The sequence below is a fragment of the Panthera leo genome, chromosome A3 (assembly GCF_018350215.1).
Source record: "Panthera leo isolate Ple1 chromosome A3, P.leo_Ple1_pat1.1, whole genome shotgun sequence".
NCBI classification, from domain to species: Eukaryota; Metazoa; Chordata; class Mammalia; order Carnivora; family Felidae; genus Panthera; species Panthera leo.
This window is the reverse complement of record NC_056681.1, coordinates 29488744-29501852: the sequence shown is the minus strand read 5'-3', so window position 1 is coordinate 29501852 and position 13109 is coordinate 29488744. Positions and strand designations below refer to the sequence as shown.

The following is a 13109-nucleotide window of genomic DNA, read 5'->3' as shown; positions in this document are numbered from 1 at the left end:
TAAGAGAGTCTGCTTTACTAAATTTGTAAGTTTAATTTCTCAGTATTGCTCAAGTGCTTAAGGAGATTCTGCTTATTAAGGTGGTAACCCTGACCTATCAAAGACTGGCTGTACTTGACAGATTGAATGTATAAATGTATTTTAAACATCTAAGGAAATTTAATCCCCTAATAAAGGAATATGAAGGAATTTCATGTTAAGTTTGAATTACATTAATTAAAGAGCAAGTAAAAGTTATTGCTCTTATTTCTGTACAAAAATTACAATGCTTACGAGTACAATAACAAGACCAAAGGAAAACCAAGTTTTTCATTTGCCACTTAAATGAAATGAATATTAATTTAAACCCAAGTAATTTTAAGTAGTCCTTTCTGTGCACAAAAGCCCCACTCAGACGTTAAAAAAAACACACAGATAAGTGAGCTGCTCTGTTAACCACTACCTGCTCTCCAATAGCCTTTAAAGTAGAACCTTTGAAAACTAAATGCAACTGAGTAAGTATGAACTGTGTAAGCAATCTCTCCCACTAACACTGGAGAAACTACTGAACTCCACCTAACCCCCCAGCCAAAGGTAAGAACAGCACACCTCAATTTGCCTTAACACTCACCCCCTTGAGTAAACATAAAACGCCCACAGCCTCCTTCAATGTTAGCTGAAATGTCAAACTTAAGAAACACACTGTATGAGCATGTACTATTTATGGAAGGTTTTACAAGTTTCATAGTACCTGGGGATGCTTCTGAAGAGGGGAACTTGGAAGATGGGTGAGAATTACCTTTTATTGTGTATTTTTAATACTATGGGAATATTTTAACATGCACATGTACTAATTATTGAAATGCATACAAGATTTTAAATGAAGCAGAACTTAAAAATACACTGACTAAAAAACATAATACCATGTTTATTTTTTTTCATTTTTTTAATGTTTATTCTTATTTTTGAGAGAGAGAGAGAGAGAGAGAGCGAGCAGGGGAGGGGCAGAGAGAGAGGGAGACACAGAATCCGAAGCAGGCTCCAGGCTTCAAGCTTCCAGCACAGAGCCCGATGCCGGGCTCAAACTCACAAACTGCGAGATCATGACCTGAGCCGAAGTCGGACACTTAACCGACTGAGCCACCCAGGTGCCCCATGTATTTTTCTTGTTTTTTAAGAAACTGGAGCGCCTGGGTGGCTCAGTCGGTTAAGCATCTGATGCTGATTTTGCCTCAGATCATGATCTCACAGTTTGTGGGATCGAGCCCCAAGTCAGGCTCCTTGTTAACACCACAGAGCCTGCTTGGAATTCTCTCTCTCCTCTCTCTCTGGCCCCCACCCCACTTGCTTGCGCACACTCTCTCTCTCTCTCTGCCAAAATAAATAAACATTTAACAACAACAACAACACTTTCTCAAACTTGCCTCCCCTCCACCATAGACAGCCACTATCAAGAATCACTGCCTGAGAGGTTCACAACTGCTGCCAACAGCACTACTACTAACTGGGTATGAACTACAAGAAGAAAAAGAAATCTTTTATGACTTCTACCAACGAGTAGCAAAACGCTGGGCCAGGCTAGCACCCCAGACTGGGTAAAGAGAGAAACACCAGCTGGAAGTCGCTGTGAATTTAGCCCGTTAACAAAGTAAGCGGGTTCAGTCGGGCAGTAAGGAGCACCAAAGAGCAGTGGTCTCACAGAGAAAGCAGGCAGAGGTACTGAATCGGGGACTGGCCTCACTCCCTGAGAGGTGAGTAAAGCATTCACATCACTGGAGACATGGAAAGGACCACCAGAAGAACAGAAGCATCCCTGTATAAGCTCTGCCACCCCTCCCCCAGTTCCTTTTAGAAGAACAGTCGAAAGTCCTGGAACTATTCCACATTGCTCTGGTAACAGTACTGCTGATACATCAATGGAAGACATTCTCTTTATTAACGGGTAGTATTAATGTATTTACGGCATTGTATTAAGCCACCGGCCAACCAACGTTTGAAAGCTAATTGCTGGTTAAGCTACTTACTTGTCAATCAATATTTGAGAACCACTTGCACAATTCATAGCAATGAGGTTTCAAATTCTTCCCACACACAGAAGCTCAGTTCACTGACAATCATCTCTTCTAAAAAGCCAGGGTTCTGGAACCCTACTAACATTTCTATTGCTTAAATCATACTTACCAGACATTTCCCATCCCCATCTCTATCCCCACTCGCCCTACCCCAAACCATTCCTGAATGCCATCACTCCTGGCTCTAACAACCATCAAATTAGTCTCTATACTCTGTCCAGTTCATTCTCCACAGTAATGACAAACCTTTCAACTATACACCAGCCTATCAACCAATATATACATCCCCAAAAAATGCTCACCTATAAATATGACAACAGTACTAATAAATGTGAATGCTACAAAACACTGATTTTCAAATGTAACAAAGTAATGATCACAATAATGGTTTCTATATGGGTAAGTATAAAAACTATTGCTATCATTAAAATATTAAGTTAATTTTAAAAATATTAGTGTGATCCATATAATCAAATATTTCTCCCTCTGCTTGAAAAACCTCATTCTAATACTTTATGACAGAGCAATCTAAAAGTTGGTCTCAAATCAATGCTTGGCTTTAATGGCTATCATAGCCAGAAAGAAATATGGGTCCAAAAGGAAAGAGCACTATAGCAATGCTTACTAAATCATGGCCATTTATTTTTCCAACCCCAACCATTATACAAACATTTTCCTTTAAATCTCGCTGGCAAATGTCCATCTTCCCTGATGCAATTACTTTTGAAAACTAATCAGAAGATGTTACATTTTTTATTCCTAACAAATGGATTTGCAATCCCACTAAAACTATTCACTTAAGGTATTTTCTTTTTTAACTTTTTACTATAGAAATGTTGAAACACACAAAAGAAGTGCAAACTCTAACTCTTTTATACATATATCCAGCTTCGATAACTATTAATATATGCTAAATCACCTATAAATGACCAAACACAATGAATTATTATTTTTTAAGTTTATTTATCTTGAGAGAGAGAGAGAGAGAGAGAGAGAGAGCACGCACATGCATACAAGCAGGGGAGGGGCAGGGAGAGAGAGGGAGAGACAGAATCCCAAACAGGTTCCACCCTGTCAGTGCAGAGCCCTATGCAGGGCTCGATCCCACAAACTGTGAGATCGTGACCTGAGCCAGACGCTCAACTGACTGAACCACCCAGGTGGCCCCACAATGAATTATTATTTTTTTAACTTTTAAAAAATGTTTTTATTTATTTTTGAGAGAGACAGAGTGTGAGTGGGGGAGGAGCAGAGAGAGAAAGAGACACAGAATCCGAAGCAGGCTCCAGGCTCTGAGCTGTCAGTATAGAGCCCAAGGCGGGGCTCGAACTCACAGAACTATGAGACCATGACCTGAGCCAAAGTGGGACACTGAACCGACTGGGCCATCCAGATGCCCCCACAATGAATTATTTTAAAACAAATTTGAGACATCGCATTATTTCATCCATAAATACTACAGTACTTATCTCTAAAAGAAAACAGTTGGGTTTTTTTTTTTTTTTTTTTTTTTTGAGGTAGGGAGGGGGTAGAGAGAGAGAGGGAGGGAGAATCCCAAGCAGGCTCCACATCGTGGCTCGATCCCATGACTGAGATTATGACCTAAGCCTAAACCAAGAGTTGGATGCTTATCTGACTCAGCCACCCAGGCACCCCAGGAGTCTTGCCTTTTAATGTAACTCCAATACTATTATAATACTTTAAAATAATTAAAATAATTTTTCAAAAATCATCGAATATACAGATGATATTCAAATTATTGCCAATGGTTTCATAAATATCTTTTTACAGCTGGTTTATATGAAACAGGATCTAAACAAGGTATACATATTACATTGAGTTAATGTCTCAAGTCTTTTCTAATCTGTAATAATTCTCCATTTTTTTTTTTTTTGCATTATTTGAAGTAACTGGGTTCGTCTGTAGAATTTCTCACATTATGATCTTCTAATTACATTCTATAAACTTGTGTTAAATCTAGAAATTTAATAAGTCAGATTTGATCTTATTTTGTTTGGGGGAGAATATTTCATGAATGGTGTTATATTTTTCCTACTGTACAACACTGGAGGAACATAAGGTTTAGTTGTATCCATTTTGGAGGTAACATAATTAATCATAAGACTGTCAGTCTGATCTATTATAAACTTTCCTAATGGTTTTAACAACCACTGATGATCAATGTCTAGGTCCTTTATTTAACTAGATCATCTGGACATTTTTTAGAAATACATTTGGAGATTTTTATCAGGTAACAAATTATGTTTCCAAGTTTTTCATGTGTAGAGTTATGAGAGTTTTTATAGGTGCAACAAAATAACAATGACATCATGAATCATCAGAGAAATGCAAATAAAAACCACAATGAGATACTACTTCACACCCACTAAGATAGCTTAATCAAGAACGCAGAGGGGGCACTTGGCTTGCTCAGTCAGTGAGCCCCCAACTCTTGATCTCGGGGTTGTGAATTCCAGCCCCGCATTGGGTGTGGAGCCTACAAAAAAAAAAAAAAATACAGAACAACAAGTGTTGTTGAGGATATGGAGAAACCAGAACCCTGGTACACTGCTGCGAGAACTGCAAAATGGCGCATCTGCTTTAGAAAACGGTTTTGGCAGCTCCTCTAAAAGTTAAAGAGTTATTACCATTTAACCCAGCAATTCCACTCCCGGGGCATATACTCAAGAGAAATTAAAACATATGTCTACGTGGAAACATGTTCACGACAGCATTATTCATAATAGGCAAAAAGTGGAAACAATCCAAGTGTTCACTAACTGATTAAGGGATAAACAAAATGTGGTGTATTCATATAATGGAACATTGTATCACTCAGTTACAAAAAGCAATGAAGTACAATACATGCCCAACATGGAGGAACCCCAAGAACATTAACTAGGTAAAAGCCACACATTGTACGATTCCATTTATATGCTATGTCCAGAACAGGCATATCCATAGACTCAGAAAGGTAACCTGACTGCCGGAGGCTGGGGGATGGGCTGAACGGGGAATGACACTAATGGGTGCATAATTTCTTCTTGGGATGACGAAAATGTTCTGAAATTAGATGGCGGTGATGACTGTACAACTCCAAGAATATACTGAAAACCTCTGAACTGTACATTTTAAAAGGGTGAATTTATGATATGTAAATTATATTTCAATAAAGCTTTTTTTTTTTTTAATTACGAGGAAAAGACTACTCCAGAGCACATTTCTTTTAAGAGAAAAAGTGGTTACTTTTCATTCATTGTTAAGATAACACCTTTACTTGAAGAGACAGACTGAGGATATTGATTTTTCAAATAATATTTGCCAGGTAGCACACAAGAAAAAGTCAACAATTTTTTTTTTGTAAGAGAAAAATGCATAACATCAACTCTACAAGATAGCCAACAAATGATAACCTGCCTCAATAGTCCATGAAGAGGCAGTGAATGAATTTCATCCTTTTATTCAGTCAAAGCAACTTTGTCGGTAGTTTACATTTAGACAATTATTCCACACAGCAGTGTCATTAAAGCAATCATTTACTATTATGTCTTCTCCAGTATAATCTTCCTCCAGTAGCTCACAAAAGATGTAATGGGGGGGGGGGGGGTATTATTAAAAGAAAACCTAGCAAATACTAAGACATGAGAGAAGCTTCTATACTTTTATAATTACATACAGCAAACCTCCCATACTGCAGAATTTGTCCTAATACTGTTCAAACCTTCAGCAACATTTTCTGTTCATCATACAAGAGTATTTGCTGAAAAAGGAATGCATTTTGGTTTCTTGACATATTGTTTTCCATACTTTTTTTTTAAAGCAAGCCTTTTGGTGGGTAGGGCACAACAGGAAGAACCTGTCAATGGTATGTGTCTTTTTGTCTTCCATAAGAACGAGAAACCTCAAAATATATACTTTAGTCACTAGGTTAATAAAGTTGTGTAAAGCATCTCACTGAATAGCCTATAACTTGAAACATCACTGGAAAAAGAAAAATGTAGAGTTTCTCTGTATGCTGTTTTCAGATGTCTTGGTACTAATGACAGGCTTATATTTCATTATTTCATATCTCAAGGTTCTACATACTCTTAAGACAAGATTCCCATCAATGACAGAGGATGTAAATCCATGTTTTAAATAGGCTTCTCTATACTTTCCAATATATTAAGGGCTGACTTATTTAACCTGATTTAGTAGCTCACCAAGAGTTTGTAATAGCTGAACAAGGGTCAGCTATTTGTGCTTGCATTATTCATATTTTCTTCAGTCCCTGGTTTCTTTGCAGAAATTGCTTTAAGTCACTTGTCCATTTTGTGAGGGTTAGTTTAATAAAAACTAACATAAACTGTTATCAATGATGCAATATACTGAAAGCAAATGTATGGTTATGGATCTGCTTGCTCACAGCAGAACTCCCTTGAGGACACCCAAAGTTCTGCAGTTAACACATTAACACTGACTTACAGACCCAAAAAAGATGCCAGTGACAATACCTAAACTTAATGCTTTATCATAAAAATGATAAAAAGCTCTAATTTTCTTCCAGCATCACAGTGAATCATCCTACCTACCCCACTTTGAAAACTACCGCTCCAGATTGCAGCTACAGTGAACTTTTTACAACTGCAAATCTGATTAGTTCACTCTCCTCCTTATAATCCTATAATGGCTTAGCTCTGCCTTCAGGATAAAGTCCAACACCCTTGCATGTCATATAGGGCCCTTCAACTCTGGCTCCTGCCTCTCTCTAGCCCAGGAGTTCTCAGCCCTGGCTGCATACTGGAATCACTTGGGGAGTTAAATAAATATACATTCTCAGGTCTCACCCTAGACCAACTAAATCAAAATACCTGGGGGTGGGGTATTTGCATCCCTGATTTTTTAAGTTCCTCGGGTGAATCTAAAGTGCAGCCAGTGTGAACTACCCCTCTTACTCACAAAGGCCTCAATTAGGCCTTGCTACTCTAAATGTGATCAAGCCACCCACAGCAGTATCTGCCTCACCAGGGAGCTGGTTAGTAATGCAGAATCCCAAGTCCCACCCTAGACCTACTGAATTAGGACTTGGCATTTTAACAAGGTCCCCCGATGGTTCATGTGAACATCCAAGTTAGAGAAGCAATGCCCTAAGTTACTAAACCCCTTCTCAGCTCAGGGCCTTTGTAAATTTTTAAGTACTGTCTAACATTGAATTTCTCTGGCATTAGCTCACAAATGTGAAAGGTCATACATCACATCCATGTTACTCTAGGATATCCCCAGTTCCTGACACAATGTCTAGTATTCTCAGTTAAACAGCATCTAGTCTTATGTTTCATACCTAAATTTCCACAGTATTTCTGACCTATTAACCATGTATTTCCTTAAAAACAAGTTGCCTTTAGGGGTGCCTGGGTGGCTCAGTCGGTTGAGCGTCTAACTTCAACTCAGGTCATGGTATCACGATTCGTGGGTTTAGGCCCCACATCAGGCTCGCCGCTGTCAGCACGGAGCCCCCTTCAGATCCTCTGTCCCCGTTTCTCTCTGCCCCTCCTCTGCTCATGTTCTCTCTCTCAAAAATAAACAAACACTGGGTGAAAAAAAAAGTTCTTTAAATACATAACTCTTGGATAGGATACATAACATAGCACTGTACTTATTTCCAAATCTAAATGAGCTACTGGTCTCTTTCCAGAGAAATGTAAATTAAACCTAATTCAAAGTGCCATTACGTTTTGGTTAAATTAATAAAATCAAATATTAGGTTTTGTTTGTAATACCATTGACTGGATTGTCAGGAAAAAGGGCCACATAAATTGCTGATAATGTTATAATGTAGTTCAACCTTTCCAGATAGCAATTTGGCACTGGAACCATAACCTGACTCAGTGAACCCATCTTAGGAGCAAGAGTCCAAGAAAATAATCCAAAAGAAGTATTTGAAGAAAGGTGCTGAAAAGTACCCTTTATGGGGCACCTGGCTGGCCTAATCAGCAGAGGATACGAGTCTTGATCTTGGGACTGTGAGTTTGAGCCCCATGATGGGTATAGAGATCACTTAAAAATAAAATCTTAACCAAAAAAAAATCTTAACCAAAATCATTTATAATAGCAAAAAGAATTAAATTACTGTTATCAATGCATAGAATACCATTCTGTGATTTAAATCAGATACATAAATGAGGGGCACCTGGGTAGCTCAGTCAGTTGAGCAACTGACGATTTCGGCTCAGGTCATGATCTCACAGTTAGGGAGACAGAGCCCCGTGTCAGGCTCTGAACTGAGCGTGGAGCCTGCTTAAGATTCTCTTTCTCGGGGCACCTGGGCGGCTCAGTCGGTTGGGCATCCGATTTCGGCTCAGGTCATGATCTCGCATTCCGTGAGTTCGAGCCCCGCATCGGGCTCTGTGCTGACAGCTCAGAGCCTGGAGCCTGTTTCAGGTTCTGGGTCTCCCTCTCTCTCTGACCCTCCCCTGTTCATGCTCTGTCTCTCTCTGTCTCAAAAATAAATAAACGTAAAAAAAAAAAAAAAATTTTTTTTTAATAAAAAAAGATTCTTTCTCTCTTCCTCTCCCTGCTTGTGCTCTCTCTCTCTAAAATTAAAAAAAAAAAAATTAATTAAAATTTAAAAATATTTATATATAAATTAGATACATAAATGAGTATAAAATATTTGATGCTCTTCAAAAATACAAAAATCATATTCCATGTATACAGACTATTAAAAAAAGCTATGCCTGTATACTGACACAAATAGATGTGAATTTAAATGTACAAGAGCCTGCCTGGCTTAGTCGGTAGAGCATGCAACTCTCATCTCAAGGGCTGAGTTTAAGCCTCACATTGGGTGTGGAGCCTACTTAAAAATAAACAAAGAAATAAATAAAGTAAATATAGTTTGGGTGGGGGGATGGGTTAAACAGGCGACGAGGATTAAGGAGTGCACTTGTGATCAGCACCAAGTGATGTATGGAGTTGGTGAATCAATATATTGTACACGTCCCATGATCTCATGGTTCTTGGGTTCGAGCCCTATGTTGGGCTCTGTGCTGACAGCTCAGAGCCTGGAGTCTGCTTCAGATCCCTGTCTCTCTGTTCCTCCCCTGCTCACACTCAGTCTCTCTCTCTCTCTCTCTCTCTCTCAAAAATAAATAAAAGATTAAAAAGAATTATAAATGTATGTATATTTTGCACACCTGCAACTAATATAACACTGTATGTTAACTGGAATTAAGGTAAAAATTTAAAAAAATAAAACAAATACAATTTTACATTTAAAATTTTACAATTTAATAAATTCTCTTTTCTATAGAGAGTATATATACATAATTTTGGTAAACTCTATACCCAACATAGGGCTTGAACATCTCGGGCTTGAACCCTGAGAACAAGCGTCACATGCTCTAATGACTGAGCCAGCCATCCTTACAGAGAATATATCAAAACAAATTTTAATGTTGGGTTATTTACGGGTTTGCTGTTCAAGTTTATTAAGTTTGTGTTATATAGTGCTATTTTTGTTGTACTCAGTCTCACTAAAAACATATTTCTTCAGCTTTGGTATTTGGGAACATTTATTAGTTACTGCACTGGAAGTAAAAAGACAAGATTCTGTATTTGGCCAGCTTCCTGCTTATAACTCAAATTCAAACTTCACCTGCATCCCATTTTTTCCACATGAAGGTGGAGAAAAATTATGCAACAATGTTTACAAATCAATTCTGAGTGCCTCCAGTGAAAGGTGCTGGACCAATACAAATATCAGAACTGCTTAAAAAACAACCACCACCCATGCTGACAAATCACACAAGGCACTTATCCTTCTGAGCCTCAATGTCTCTCCCTCCATAAACCAAAAGAAATCAGTTAGAATCACATGGCGGGGGGGGGGGGGGGGGAGTAGGTGAAGGAAAAGTAGGCTTATGATCTCTGAAAAAGCATCGCATACACACGCTGATCAAGATCCACTGAGTCCCATTCACATTTTGGGAGGAGAATGACTGAGTTAGTACAACCCCCTTGAAGAGGTGGTGATTTGGCTATATGTCTGAAAATTTTAAATGCACATATACTCTTTGACCCAGTAATTCCACTTCTAGAAATACATGGTTCAGATCATTTTACACATAAGTTCCTAACAATGTACTATCTACAAAAACATTCACTGTAACACTGTAATAGAAAAACCTGGAAACTTAAATGTTGCTTAACACAAAGACTAGTTACAAACTATGCTGCAGCCATACAATGAAAAAACTTTAAAATGTCAACAGAAAGAATGAACAGCTTTATATCTACAAATATGGAATGATTTTCTAAATGTGCTAAGGAAAAAGGAAAAAGGTGTGACTGGTATGTACCACGGGTGGAGGAACATGGACAGGTAGACATGTGTTTCTAAAGCAACAGTGTCTATGTAAGACCACAGAAACTGGAAACTTCAGCCATCTCTGGAGGAAGCAGGGTAGGAGAGAGACTTATTTTCTTCTCTCTCCCGTTTTATACTGCTGGAGTTTTTTTCTCAGATGTATCAATCTTTTCCCAAACCTGAGGATTCTCTGTAGGCCTCCCTCTGAGTCTAAGAGGCTATCATTCTGCCCCAGTAGGGCTTGGTCATTGCCTCCTAAATTGCAGGGGCATCAGCATCTGGCCTCACACTGCCCCGAAGTGATCTTTTAGAGCCCAGTCAGCCCAGGTCCCTGACGGTCTTTAAAATCCCCCAGTGGCTCTCCACTGCCCAAACTCGAAAACAGCACAAACAGCCCTGCAAGCTCACCCTAATCTCATCTCCCACCCTTCTCCCCTCTACCCAACCCAGTTGTTTAACCTCTCCCTGCTCCCCAAGGATAGTGGATTCCTTCCACCTCCAAGCCCTCCTGCGCTGCTCCTTCTTTCCTACATCCTGTCTACAACACACAAACTCATATGCACCCTTCATGACCCAAACACCCCTCCCAGGAAAGCTTTCTTGGACCTCTCAGGGAAGGAATGCTGTCTATGCAGCGTGGCAGATGCTCTGGAACTAGACTGCCAAGATTCAAATCCTGACTCTTCCTCCATCTGCCCACTATATGGCCTCAGTTTGCACCCTTGTCAAACAGGAATAAGCCCCTACTTGGCTGTTGAAAGATTAAGTCATTCATAGGATGAATTTATTACAAAGTGTCTCACAAGGCAAATAAACTATTATTATTATTATCACATTCTCATAGCACTTACGATGTATTTGTATTCACCTTACCTGTACTATGAGCCCCTAAAAGGTAAAGATTTTACTCCCTTGCTTTTATTTTGCATCCCAAGCACTTCACGTGGCAAACAGAAGGCACATGAATGCCTTTACTTAAATCAGAAGATTGGCTTTTCTGGTTCTGAATTTCATCCAGATGGTAAATAACTCGCTAAAAGGTACCCAGTGAACAGCCTCCTGGATCCCACACGCCCTAGAACGCACATCTGAGCCAGACCACTTGAGGCTCAGAGACCAGGGGGCTTTGAGGCTTTCAGAGACAGGCAGATTGGAGACCAGGAAGGTGTGTGAGACCTGCCGGTTCCTGCTTACTGACTACTTACGGGGACTGGATGAAACGGACACGGGGAGACAGGCAACCAGGATCCTGAAAGTCCCGGGCGTGCCAGGGACTCCACGCAGGCAGGCCTTCAGGAAACACCCAGGAGAAGATGCTCTCAGGCAGTGGGGGTCTGGAGTACACAGAGACAAGACACCCAAGGGGGAAGAGACGGGATGGGACCCACAGGACAACGGAGAGGAAGAATCCTCCCAGCACGGCAGATGGAAAAAGATACACAAGACACAGCTCCTGGCCTCAGGAAGCTTCCCGAAGGAGAAGACCTTTAAAGAAAGAGGTAGAGCTTGGCAGGGAAAGGCGGGGCGGAAAGAGGCTGGCACGAGCAAGGGCGTCCAAAGGCGTCAAGAGGCAGTCCAGCAGGGGTGAGGGCTGAATGGCTAGGGGTGAGGGAAGCTCGGAGTAAATATGAATGGCCAGCCTGTCCAGAGGCTTGTATGACCTGATGGGACATTCTGGGCTTCATTCATCCCGTGGGAAAAGGAGAGCGAGGAGTTTTTAAGTAAACAAGTGACAGCATCAGATCTGTGTTTTCTGAAGGAGTGGCCAGGCAGGAGGATGTTCGCCCATCTTCCACCCTCGCTCGGTTCTCTCCTCGCCCACCATCTTCTGGTTCTGGGGCTCTGCCGTCACAGCAAGCAGGCGGCAGGCGAAGACGCCTCCTGGGAGAGGGGACTGGTCCTGGAGCACGAATCCCAACCCCGGGAACAGGTTTCTGAAGGCATTTACCCTGCCTACGGAGGCTCTGAGCATTCCTCCTCTCGGTCCTACAAACATCACCACTGATCGAAAACACAAGCAGACAAACAACCCTCAGCTCTGCCATTGTCATTTTTATCTTCAGGACATACAATTAGGAACCAATTCTCCAAAAACCAAGGTTGGTTCTATTTACCAAAAGTAAAAAGGAAGGAGATCTGCGTTCCCAATTGGCTCATTTTGAATTCTGGGCAGCTCTGAGCCCCTATTTCCCTTCTTTAAGCAGCCTCAACAGTTGGGAGTGGGCGGAAAAGAGGGGGGCCTGGGACACGGGCCAGGGGGGTTTAAGGGAAAGAAAAGTTGGTCTCCGCAAGAGCAAATTTTCTCATGCCAGGAGCTCTCCTCTGTCTCCCCATTAAATGGCCCTGAGCAGATTCTGGTCTCACCGTTCCAAGTTGCTTCGTTCAGAATGAACTATGGCAGCGCCCTGGCCTGGCCCCAGGAGGACGCACGCGAAGTTCCCGGGCAGTCGAGAGGGGTCGGCGCCCTGTCCGGCACGTTTCCGGGGACCCCCCCCCCCTCCCCGCGGACAGCGCAAGGACGCGGGGGTCCCACTAGAGCCGCCTGATGGCTGCCACCGGGAAAAGAGGGGCTGGGGCTCCGGCCCGCGACCCCTCCCACCCGCGCCTGGGAGCCGCCCCCCCTTGCGGAGCCCACCGGGGCGGCGGCGGCCGCGAGCACTCACCGAGTCCTGCGCTGGGCGGGACCGCTGGGGACGAGGACGGCGGCTCCG

At 41.5% G+C, this 13109-nt stretch overlaps 1 protein-coding gene across 1 annotated transcript in view; it reads right to left on the bottom strand.

Annotated features, from left to right (window-relative positions):
• PTPRA (protein tyrosine phosphatase receptor type A) overlaps window positions 1–13109 on the bottom strand; it is a 159053-nt gene extending 145944 nt beyond the window's left edge. The window contains exon 1 of the mRNA XM_042931462.1: window positions 13062–13109. The gene's annotated coding sequence lies outside the window, so the exon portion shown is untranslated. The remainder of the gene's footprint in view (window positions 1–13061) is intronic.